Genomic DNA, 13,090 nt, shown 5'->3' with positions numbered 1-13,090 from the left:
AGAGAAGTTAAGTAATTTGCCAAGGGTCACAGAACTTGCAAGTGGCTGAGATGAGATTCAGTCCATGTAGTCTAACTCTAGAAGCTACACCATCTGCAGGCACAAAGGGGATAAATGGTCTGGGGAGGAAGGAGAGTGGGCCAAAGGGCTGTGGGAGCCCCTTTGCTACTGGGTTTGGAGTGATCTCTGACCAAGGCGGGCTGTAGTGGATGACTGAGATCCCTAAGAAGGAAGCACTTCTCAGCTCTGCTCTGCATGCCTTTCAGTCACAAGCTCCCAAATGTATATTTGTTGAATGACTGAATGACCAGCCCTGCCTATGGTTGTGCAGTTTTTTTCACCCCCAGAATTGGCCTTTCTGGCTGCTCTTTCATCGGCTTTGGGGGTCTTTGCCCAGTTTCAAGTTGTGGAATTCCTAGAAGTGCTTCCTGAACTCTCTTTCCATTGCTCCACCTTCTCTATGGGATCACGTTCCTAGTGCTGGCCTCTGTTACCCTTGATGTGTGGGTGGCTCTCAAACCTGTATCTTTCCTCTGAGCTCCAAACCTTCATAGGTTTCCACCTGAGTGTCCAGCAGATATCTTACCTCCACACTTCAAAAGCATTTGCATCAATTCCTCCTCACCTCAGACCCAGGGACTGGTGCTGTCACTCACTCAGCTGCCCAAACCCCAAACTCAGGCTTGCCCTTGACAGTCTCCCGCACCTCAGGTTACAACATCTAGATTGCTCAGTAACTTCCCAAATGATTCCGTAAGCTCCAGTCTCCTCTCCCACCCCCACTCCACCCACTCTCCATAGAGCAGTAGGAAAAGTCTTTCAAGTCACGTGTTTGACTATAGCACCTGCCTGCCTAAAACTCTGGACTCAAGCAGAGAGCTCACATCATCAACATTGCACCCAAGATTCCCACAATCTAGCTCCCACCACCACCTTCTTTATCTCATCATTCTCCCTCCCCCAACCCTGCTGGACCCCCAGCCACCAAGAAGTGGTCATGAGGCCTCTGGACATGCCAACCCCCAGGTTGGGATTTTCCTTCTTTACCTCTGCAACTGCCCAATTGTCATTAAGCCTTCAGGACCCAGCCTGGACATTGTCCCCTTTCCCAGAGGTCCTCCCTGATCCTGAAGGCTGAGCAAGGAGCTCTTTCTCTGGGCTCCCCAGTGCCCTCCTGCCCCAGCCCTCCTCTTTGGTTATGGCCTCTTATGCCTGGGCTGAGGGCTGTGTCTGGGTGGGGACAACATCTGATGTGGTGGTGACCCCAGTGCTTAGCTCAGGGCCTGGCACAAGAAGGCTCCGTGGATATCCATTGATCAGGCCAGAAACCTGAGCTATTGGGAGGAAAACATGGCTTCTTCCCTTAAATCTTGGCTTTAGCCAGCTGGCTTATGATCTCACCACCTCTCACTGCTATATTCAGTTGTCTTCATTTGCCTTGTTCTGGGACAGGAACCTCCTCCTTGGGTACATCCCACTCTGCCCCAGTTCATGGTGATCACCTCTTCCCTGACTACAGGGCTACACTAGCACCCAGAGGTCCCCCAGGGTCCCATTTCAAGAAGGAGAACCCTCCATGAACAGTTCTTGCCTCAACTGCACCTAAGGCCTCAAATTCATTTCTTAGGACATGAGAAATTTTACTGAGAAGATAAATATTAGATGTAAAATCCCTTGGTGAGAAAGAACATTTAGGTTAACTTCTCACTAAGGTACAAGTGGCCAGCAGAGCATGTTTACCTGGAAACAGATGTGGACAAGTTGAAACAGGAGCGTACGTTCTCTGACTGCATACAAGGGGATAAGAACCATGGGAAAGGCTGCCTGGCCCACACCCTACAGTGGAGCACTCAGTTCTTACCTGTATCAGTTACCTGTGTGTCCATGTGTATATCCATCCTCCAGTACAACAAGAGAAGCTGAATAGTTTTCTTGTTGCTCCCCTAACCTCAGTAAGGAACTGGACACACAGTGAGTGCCCAGTAAATGCCCATAGCTATCTTGTTGGTGCAGAGGTTGGCTGATCAGCCATCTTCTACAGGGGACTGGGAAGTGTTTGTAGCAGGAGGGGAGGATCCTTCCTGGTTTCTCTTGAGGCTCCAATAAGCTCTGTTCCCATAACCATCCCCTACTTCTGGCAATCACACAGATAGTCTCCTAGCTGAGCTCCCTAGGCAGGGAGGAGTTTAGGGGAGTGGAAGCTTGGAATTGCCTCCAGGGTCCTGACCGCTTTATAGGGTCAGAGCCCCTCCTGGGACTGTGAATTTGCTAGAAATGAGCTGAGGCATCTTCTTCTTGGCCTCCAACACCCTTGGTGCCTCACACTCATTCAACACACATCTATATATCTGTCAAACACCAGTCTGGGTGCTGGAATGCATCAGTAAACAGACAAACATCCCTGCCTACACTGAGCTTATATTCTAATAGTTTCTGATGGGGTGGGGGAGGTAGCAATAAACAACAAAAGAGGTAAAAATGATAATTATTTGATAGTCATAAGCACTGAGAAGAAAAAATAAAGCAGGGAAAGGAGATGTGAAATATCCTGTCAGGGTAGGAGTAGAAATTTTAGAGAGTGGCCAGGGAGTGCCTCAGTGAGGAGGTAATTTTTAAAATGTATTTGGTTTGTTGAGGTAAAATATACCTAAAATAAAATTTTAACTATTTTAACTGTGCAGTTCAGTGGCATCCAGTACATTTACATGGTACCACCATCCATCTCCAGAAATTCTTCGTCTCCTTATGCTGAAACTCTGCAAGGAGATCCAACCAGTCCATTCTAAAGGAGATCAGCCCTGGGTGTTCATTGGAAGGAATGATGCTAAAGCTGAAATTCCAGTACTTTGGCCACCTCATGCGAAGAGTTGACTCATTGGAAAAGACTCTGATGCTGGGAGGGATTGGGGGCAGGAGGAGAAGGGCATGACAGAGGATGAGATGGCTGGATAGCATCAGTGACTCAATGGACATGAGTTTGAGTGAACTCCGGGAGTTGGTGATGGACAGGGAGGCCTGGCGTGCTGCGATTCATGGGGTCGCCAAGAGTCAGACACGACTGAGCGACTGAACTGAACTAAACTGACTGAATTGAACTGAACTGAACTGAACTGATGCTGAAACTCTGTACCCATTAAATGGTAACTCCTTGTATTCCATGGTGTGGATATACCACATTTTCTTTATCCAGTCATCTAACAATGGACATTTGGATTGTTTCCGCCTCTGGCTACTGAGAATACTGCTGCTATGAACACGAGAGTACAAATAACTCTCTGAGTCCCTGATCTTAATTTTTTTGTGTATATAGCCGGAAGCAGAATTGCTTGGTCATATGGTCGTATGGACTTCCCTGGTGGCTCAGACGGTAAAGTGTCTGTCTACAATGTGGGAGACCTGGCTTCGATCCCTAGGTCGGGAACATTCCCTGGAGAAGGAAATGGCAACCCACTCCAGTACCATTGCCTAGAAAATCCCATGGATGGAGGAGCCTGGTGTCCATGGGGTCACAAAGAGTCAGACATGACTGAGCGACTTCACTTTCACTTTTCTTTCTTTTCATGGTCATATGGGGCTTCCTAGGTGGCTCAGTGGTAAAGAGTCTGCCTGCCAATGCAGGAGCCACAGGAGACAGTTTGATCTTTGAGTCAGGAAGATCCCCTAGAGGAGGAAACAACAACCCACTCCAATATTCTTGCCTGAAAAATCCCATGGACAGAAGAGCCTGGTGGGCTACAGTCCATGGGGTCACAAAAAGTTGAACTGAATGACTATCACTTACTTACATATACAATATATCAGTTCAGTTCAGTTCAGTTGCTCAGTCGTGTCCGACTCCTTGTGACCCCATGAATTGCAGCACGCCAGGCCTCCCTGTCCGTCACCAACTCCTGGAGTTCACTCAGACTCACGTCCATCGAGTCCGTGATGCCATCCAGCCATCTCATCCTCTGTCGTCCCCTTCTCTTCCTGCCCCTAATCCCTCCCAGCATCAGAGTCTTTTCCAATGAGTCAACTCTTTGCGTGAGGTGGCCAAAGTATTGGAGTTTCAGCTTCAGCATCATTCGTTCCAAAGAAATCCCAGGGCTGATCTCCTTCAGAATGGACTGGTTGGATCTCCTTGCAGTCCAAGGGACTCTCAAGAGTCTTCTCCAACACCACAGGTCAAAAGCATCAATTCTTCAGCACTCAGCCTTCTTCACAGTCCAACTCTCACATCCATACATGACCACAGGAAAAACCATAGCCTTGACTAGATGGACCTTAGTCGGTAAAGTAATGTCTCTGCTTTTGAATATGCTATCTAGGTTGGTCATAACTTTTCTTCCAAGGAGCAAGCGTCTTTTAATTTCATGGCTGCAGTCACCATCTGCAGTGATTTTGGAGCCCCCCAAAATAAAGTCTGACAGTGTTTCCACTGGTTCCCCATCTATTACCCATGAAGTGATGGGACCGGATGCCATGATCTTCGTTTTCTGAATGTTGAGCTTTAAGCCAACTTTTTCACTCTCCTCTTTCAGTTTCATCAAGAGGCTTTTTAGCTCCTCTTCACTTTCTGCCATAAGGGTGGTGTCATCTGCATATCTCAGGTTATTGATATTTCTCCCGGCAATCTTGATTCCAGCTTGTGTTTCTTCCAGGCCAGCATTTCTCATGATGTACTCTGCATATAAGTTAAATAAGCAAGGTGACAATCTACAGCCTTGATGTACTCCTTTTCCTATTTGGAACCAGTCTGTTGTTCCATGTCCAGTTCTAACTGTTGCTCCCTGACCTGCATACAGATTTCTCAAGAGGCAGGTCAGAGGGTCTGGTATTCCCGTCTCTCTCAGAATTTTCCACAGTTTATTGTGATGCACACAGTCAAAGGCTTTGGCATAGTCAGTAAAGCAGAAATAGATGTTTTTCTGGAACTCTCTTGCTTTTTCAATGATCCAGCGGATGTTGGCAATTTGATCTCTGGTTCCTCTGCTTTTTCTAAAACCAAAGTAAGATGGTAGACGTTGCAAGAGGGCATCAGAGGGCAGACACACTGAAACCATACTCACAGAAAATTACTCAATCTAATCACACTAGGACCACAGCCTTGTCTAACTCAATGAAACCAAGCCATGCCCGCAGAGCAACCCAAGACAGGCTGGTCATGGTGGAGAGGTCTGACAGAATGTGGTCCACTGGAGAAGGGAATGGCAAACCACTTCGGTATTTTTGCCTTGAGAACCCCATGAACAGTATGAAAAGGCAAAATAATACGATACTGAATGAGGAACTCCCCAGGTCAGTAGGTGCCCAATATGCTACTGGAGATCAGTGGAGAAATAACTCCAGAAAGAATGAAGGGATGGAGCCAGAACAACCTAGCTGTGGATGTGACTGGTGATAGAAACAAAGTCTGATGCTGTGAAGAGCAATATTGCATAGGAACCTGGAATGTCAGGTCCATGAATCAAGGCAAATTGGAAGTGGTCAAACAAGAGATGGCAAGAGTGAACATCAACATTCTAGGAATCAGCAAACTAAAATGGACTGGAATGGGTGAATTTAACTCAGATGGCCATTATATACTATATATATATATATATATATATATATATATATATATATTAGAATTTTATAAATTTTATAAAATATGTGTGTATTTATATGAGAGGCATTCTAATGGGTATGAAGTAGGCTTTGTGGCTTTGGTTTGCATTTCCTTAATGATTAATGATATTGAACATCTTTTGTGTGCTCATTGGCCAGTCACGCATTTTCTTTGGAGAAATGTCTGTTCAAGCTGTTTGCTCATTTTGAGTTGAGTTGTTTGCTTTTTTTATTGCAGAGTTTTAGGAATTCTTTATATATTCTGGGTATTAATCCCATATTAGATATGTACTTGCAAATATTTTCTCCCATTCTGTGGGTTATCTTTTCACTCAACTGATAGTGTCCTTTGATGCACAAAAGCTTTAAATTTTGATAAAAATCCAGTTAATCTAGTTTTTCTTTTGTTGCTTGTGCTTTTGGTGTCATATCCAAGAGATCGTTGCCAAATTCAACATCACGAAGCTTTTCCCTCATTTTCTTCTGTTTTATGGTTTTAGCTCTTAGGCTTAGGTCTTTGATTCATTTTGAGTTACTTTTAATATACGATATAAGGTCACAGTCCAACTTCATTCTCTTGCATGTGGATGTCCAGCTCTCCTAGCGTCATTGGTTGAAAAGACTATCCTTTCCTCACTGAATGGTCTTGGGATGCTTGTGGAAAATTGTGTTACCATATATATGAAATAAGAGGGTAAATTCTGAGTAAAGACCTAGAAGTGAGGAAGCTAGCCATGTGGTTGTTGGGGGAAGAATGTCTGTCAGCGGGAACAGCCGATGCAAAGGGGAGATATCGGGAGGAGCGGGTTTGGCTGGAGGGGAGTGGATGAGGGGAGAAGGGTACAAGAGAAGGTCAGAGAGGTGAGGGAAGCAGAGAGCAAATCATAGAGGGTCTGTGGATCATAAAGAGGACTCTCCATTTTCCTGAGCAAAACTGGAAGCCATTCAGTTCAGTAGCTCAGTCGTGCCTGACTCTTTGCAACCTGGACTGGAAGAAACACAAGCTAGAATCAAGATTGCTGGGAGAAATATCAATAACCTCAGATATGCAGAAGACACCACCCTTATGGCAGAAAGTGAAGAGGAGCTAAAAAACCTCTTGATGAAAGTGAAAGAGGAGAGCGAAAAAGTTGGCTTAAAGCTCAACATTCAGAAAACGAAGATCATGGCATCCAGTCCCATCACTTCATGGGAAATAGATGGGGAACCAGTGGAAACAGTGTCAGACTTTATTTTGGGGGCTCCAAAATCACTGCAGATGGTGACTGCAGCCATGAAATTAAAAGACGCTTACTCCTTGGAAGAAAAGTTATGACCAACCTAGATAGCATATTCAAAAGCAGAGACATTACTTTGCCAACTAAGGTCCATCTAGTCAAGGCTATGGTTTTTCCTGTGGTCATGTATGGATGTGAGAGTCAGACTGTGAAGAAGGCTGAGCACTGAAAAATTGATGCTTTTGACCTGTGGTGTTGGAGAAGACTCTTGAGAGTCCCTTGGACTGCAAGGAGATCCAACCAGTCCATTCTGAAGGAGATCAACCCTGGGATTTCTTCAGAAGGAATGATGCTGAAGCTGAAACTCCAGTACTTTGGCCACCTCATGCGAAGAGTTGACTCATTGGAAAAGACTCTGATGCTAGGAGGGATTGAGGGCAGGAGGAGAAGGGGACGACAGAGGATGAGATGGCTGGATGGCATCATGGACTCGATGGACATGAGTCTGAGTGAACTCTGGGAGATGGTGATGAACAGGGAGGCCTGGCGTGCTGTGATTCATGGGGTCGCAAAGAGTCGGACATGACTGAGTGACTGAACTGAACTGAACTGAACTGAGGCCTCCCTGTCCATCACCAATTCCCGGAGTTTACCCAAACTCACGTCCATCGAGTCCGTGATGCCATCCAGCCATCTCATCTTCTGTCGTCCCCTTCTTCTCCTGCCCCCAATCCCTCCCAGCATCAGGGTCTTTTCCAATGAGTCAGCTCTTTGCATGAGATGGCCAAAGTATTGGAGTTTCAGCCTCAGCATCAGTCCTTCACAATGAACACCCAGTACTGATCTCCTTTAGGATGGACTGGTTGGGTCTCCAAGGGACTCTTAAGAGTCTTCTCCACCACCACAGTTCAAAAGCATCAATTCTTTGGTGGTCAGCTTTCTTCACAGTCCAACTCTTACATCCATACATGACCATAGCCTTGACTAGACGGACCTTTGTTGGCAAAGTAATGGCTCTGCTTTTTAATATGCTATCTAGGTATTAGAGGGCAACTTATGTTTCCACTCTGGTTTTCATGTTCAGAATAGATCAAGGTGCTGAGGGCAAAAGCAAAAGAAACAGTGAGGAGACAACTCAGGTAAGAGGAGATGGTGGCCTGAGCCAGGGGGTGACAAGTGGTGAAAATCTGGATGATAGGTTTTGATCATAGAACAAATGTGGTGATTGGGGGTAGGGGAGAGAAAGAAAGAGAGAGGGACAGAGGGAGAATAAAAAGGAGAGGGAAGAGGAGACGGAGGGGGAAGGAGAATTAGAGAAGAAGAAAGGGGGAGAGTAAGTTAAGGATGCCAAATTTTTCAATTTTTGCAATTGGAAATGTAGAGTTCACATTAACAAGAGAGGTAGAAAGACTGCATCAGGCAACAGTCTGAAGGAAAGATCAAGATTTCAATTTCAGACATGCTCAATTTGAGCCACCTAACTGGATGTGTCAGGTGGGAAGTCGGAGATGAATCTGGAGTTGAGGAGAGAGGTCTTAGCTGGAGTCATGGAGACTCTTAGATGGCTATGCAACCGCAGTCCAGTCCCTTTCCCTTCCTGGTCCTCCAGCATCCCATGAGCAAAATAGAGGGGCTGGACTAGATGCTATCTAAACAATGCCTTCCAGTTCTGGTGTTTTCTGATTCTAATTGGAGAGAAATGGAGCCAATCTTCCCAAGGATCAAACCCAAGTCTCTTATGTCTCCTTCATTGGCAGGTGGGTTCTTTACCACTAGCGTTACCTGGGAAGCCCATAGGATTCATAATTTCCACTAAATTAAAAATTATGAGCTCCTGATGCTGGGATTGAGAGGGCTGTTGGAAATCAGTATTGTGAGGATGAGACGATGTGATCTGTGTTACCCTCAGGAACAACATCCCTCAACTAAAGGAAGTTCCATGAGGCAGCTTCTCATAGTGCCATTTCAGTTCAGTTCAGTCGCTCAGTCATGTCTGACTCTTTGCGACCCCATGAATCACAGCACGCCAGGCCTCCCTGTTCATCACCATCTCCCGGAGCTCACTCAGACTCACATCCATCGAGTCCGTGATGCCATCCAGCCATCTCATCCTTGGTCATCCCCTTCTCCTCCTGCTCCCAATCCCTCCTAGCATCAGAGTCTTTTCCAATGAGTCAACTCTTCGCATGAGGTGGCCAAAGTACTGGAGTTTCAGCTTCAGCATCATTCCTTCCGAAGAAATCCCAGGGTTGATCTCCTTCAGAATGGACTGGTTGGATCTCCTTGCAGTCCAAGGGACTCTCAAGAGTCTTCTCCAACACCACAGGTCAAAAGCATCAATTCTTCGGTGCTCAGCTTTCTTCACAGTCCGACTCTCACATCCATACATGACCACAGGAAAAACCATAGCCTTGACTAGATGGACCTTAGTTGGCAAAGTAATGTCTCTGCTTTTGAATATGCTATCTAGGTTGGTCATAACTTTTCTTCCAAGGAGTAATTTCATGGCTGCAGTCACCATCTGCAGTGATTTTGGAGCCCAAAAAAATAAAGTCTGACACTGTTTCTACTGTTTCCCCATCTATTTCCCATGATAGTGCCCTTTAGTGGAGGTCAAAGCTCAGCTTAGGAAAAGTAACTTCAGGGAGGGATAAACAGGGTAGTGAGATTCAGGCTTTTGGGAAGAGGCTGCCTTTGCTACAAGGAGGTCATCCCACAACCTCAGACACACAGAGGGGCCCCACAGGGACACGGGAGACCCGTAAACTGCTGCAGTAGCAGGGCAAGGAAGGCCCTTTGTTGCTTTCACAACTTTACAAAGCCCCCAAAGTCCAGACCATCCTCCCTCTCAGGACTGGGCTGACATTATTCCCTGGAGACAGATATTACTGTGGAAACCCGTGTTCCTGTCCCTCCATTCAGTGCAGGGGCTGGGGAGCCCCAGGACTCCACCCCCAGCCTGGCCCACTGGTGTACAGCCTCACGGATGTCAGTGTCACTGTTGCCTCTCAGGCACATCTTCTCCGGGAGAACCTGCAGCCCTGGGAGCACTTCCCCAGAAAGCTCTTGGCTGGGAGATAGAACTTTGTCCTTCTGAAACATGGAGAGACACAGAACCGGATACACCCTTGTCCAGAGTACTGCTCCCTAAGTAGCTATGGAAGGAAGGAGGAAGGAAGGAAAAGCCCTTTGGAAGAGACTGCACAATTTGTCATGCTCTCTGGACCCTTCTCTGTGAGTGTGGGCTTCTGACCTCCCAGCTCAGAGAAGATGCACTGTCTCTGGGAAGCTTGGCCAGTATCTTGGGAGGTGGGGCTGTCCTCCCATCTGGGAACAAGGCAACTACACCTCTGGGGCTCTGTGTGGTTTGTGGAGAGGATAGGAGAAGGAGGAGTCAGCAGATTTGACTTTGAATCTCACTCCAGCTGAGAAGTTACCGATGGGAGATGCCACTTTGTTTTTTCTTCTATGAAATGAGGGTAGCACTACCTACTTCATTAGGGGTGCTCTTGTGGGGATTACAGGAGGTGCAGCCCCTGCCTGACACAGCAGAAGGTCTTTACAAGATCATTCTTCTTAGGCAGAAACTTCTGGCTCAGCCATTATAGATTGTGTGAACTAGAGATGGTACTTTACCTCTCTGAACCTCAGTTTCCTAATAGGAATAGAAACACATACAGTACAGGACTGTTGGGAGGACTGAAAGGTGTAGTGTACAGTGTCTACCATCGTGCCTGGCACATAGTAGGTGCTCAGTAAAAGGTGGTTAGAGCTATTATTATCATCAGGAACTAAACTGTGTTGCATGGGGTGGATGTCCAGAAAAGACATAGATAACAGAGGGCCAAGGTCATCGTGCCACACTTCTGGAGGTGGTGGCCGGGAGCTCAGCCAGGTCAGGCTGGGGTTATGTGGGTCTCAAGGAAGGAGCAACTACCCTAGGGGCAGAGCCCAAGAGAAACCAAGGTGGAAGGCATATAAAGGGTTGAGGGGCTGGTCTGAAAAGGAAGGAAGCACTGGTGAGAAAAGAAAGGACAAAAGCCTAGTCAGCTGTGCAAGCTTAGTAAGGCCAGCAGAGGAGAAAAAGGGGCCACTAGGGTTAGGTATGGAGAAGGAAATGGCAACCTGACATCTACAGTCCACTGGTTCCCAAAGAGCTGGACATGACTTAGCGACTGAACACCACCACCAAAACCCGTTCTACAGAAGTCAAACTGAGGTCAGGGAAGATAAGTGGACTGACTTGCTCAAAATTAGTGACGATCTTGGCGCTTGAATGAAGGTCTCCTGTGGGCTGATGCTCAGGTGTGTACTTCCCTGGGCACACAAAGATGGGGGGGGGGGGAGGAGGGACATAGCTAACGGATGAGGAGTGACAGAACTTATTTCTCCACAGGGAGAAATAAGGAGGGTGTGGAGTTCAACGAAGCCATTTGGAAATGAACACAGATGAGACAGTCTCTCTTGGGCTGTTACGGAGATTAATGGCCATAGACAAGAGCCCTCACGCATCACTAAGGGAGAGGATTTCAAAGACCCTTAAAAATCATTGGGAAACATTTCAAAAGGAAAGCGCTCGCAAAGCAACCAGAGGCCCGCCAAACGCACTGGTGTATAGCTCACCAGGCGATGCTTGTAATCTAATTGCCTATGAGCAAGAGTTTAAAACAATATTTACGATGTGGAAAAATAGCTCGTGATTTGATTTGTACAGAAGAAACGCGCCTAATGGGTAAATTAGATTTTGATCTCTCTGGCCCAGGTCCTATGGGTGGAGCCAAGCCCATTGGAGGGGGCGAGGCTCTCCAGCCCTCTACTTCCCTTCTAACCCTTCACCCCCCCACCCCCACTCCCCCACCCCAGCACAGTCCTGCGACAGCTCAGTGTCCTTCTAAGACATGGAAGGCCAGCAGCATTGCCCTGTTTATCTTGGGTCTGCCAGTCCTTTAAGCCCCACCTCTTCTTCCAGGAAGCCTTCCCGACTGCTCCAGCCTGCTTTCACTTCAGTTCCAACAATTCTGAAGGTCTGTGACACACGGTCAGACTTCCATTAGATAGAGTTGGCTCTTATTTAGACTTTCACTAGCTTGGCTTTTTTTTTTTTCCTGAAGTTTTTTGGAGGTTAATTTGCAATCTAGACTTGTTACTTTACTTGCCTTATTTAATGTAGGCACTCTGGTGAGTAATAATTGCTTTTGCCTGACAACGGTCCATTCTTTTGGAAAGAGTAACCTGGTTTCACCTGGGGAAACTGCCCATCTGAGTTTCAGTCCACGTGGGCAGGGCAGACCAGTGTTCTCCCAGCTGCGAGTGTCAGAGGTGGGCACGTGACTCAGATGTGGCCAATCAAGAGAACCACTCCCATCAGCCACAGTGATTTGTTCAGGGGCGGGACCATGCTGGGCCAATGAGAGGCCTCCTTGGATGGCGGCTACTCTTAGCTCTTAGGAGAGTTGTAAGTTATCTGGAATTGCTAAAGTGGTAGAATCAAAAGCTGAAGCTCTTGGTGGCCATCTGGTCATTCCGTGGAAGAAGCTCCCCTGAAAGTGAAGCCAATACCGTAGGAAACGGAGAGAGGAACGTAGAAGATCCGCAGTCAAGCACCCGAATCCAGCGGTGGGTGACTCACACACACTTTAGTCTGGAACCGACCTCCTTCCATTTGTTTCAGCCAGTTTGAGTCTGTCTTTTACAGAAACCTGTCATTCTAACTTGCACAATAGGCACAGGACTGATGTCTAGGCACTTCTAGACGAGTAAGCACTTTTGGAACTGAATGAAATTTGTAGACTATCAAAATCAAAAGAATATTTCTGGACATAGTTCTGTGACTGAAGCCAGTTTTCCTGGCTTTTTCCCAACGGCCTGCTCTGTGTTGGCTCTTCTAGGTGCTGGGGACACACAGAAGAATCGTAGCAGACCCAGCCCCGGGGCGCTCACAATCTTGGAGGGAAGGTAAGAGAAGCAGTGCCAAACTTCCCTCGGGGGCTGAGAGGAAGAAATACCATGTGCCATGGAGAGTCACTACATCCACAGGGCTCCAGACGCCTCTGGTGCAGGAGCAGGCGGGAGATATAAGACTGGGCAGGACTTCGTGGAGGCAATGAGAAAGGCCCCTAGGGCAGGGTGGTGGGGTGAACGGTGAACTTGGTGGCAGTGCCAGGACTGTCGGAGTGAGGAGCATTGAGTCCCTTTGCCCCAGACCTCTGGGAAAGAGGGTCCAGAAGCACCTGACAGAGGTCTGGCTCTCTCTCTTCCTGTCCACTCTGCAGCAGGTCTCTCAGCTG

The sequence above is a fragment of the Budorcas taxicolor genome, chromosome 1 (genome assembly GCF_023091745.1).
Source record: "Budorcas taxicolor isolate Tak-1 chromosome 1, Takin1.1, whole genome shotgun sequence".
NCBI classification, from domain to species: domain Eukaryota; kingdom Metazoa; phylum Chordata; class Mammalia; order Artiodactyla; family Bovidae; genus Budorcas; species Budorcas taxicolor.
This window is presented reverse-complemented; position numbering follows the sequence as displayed.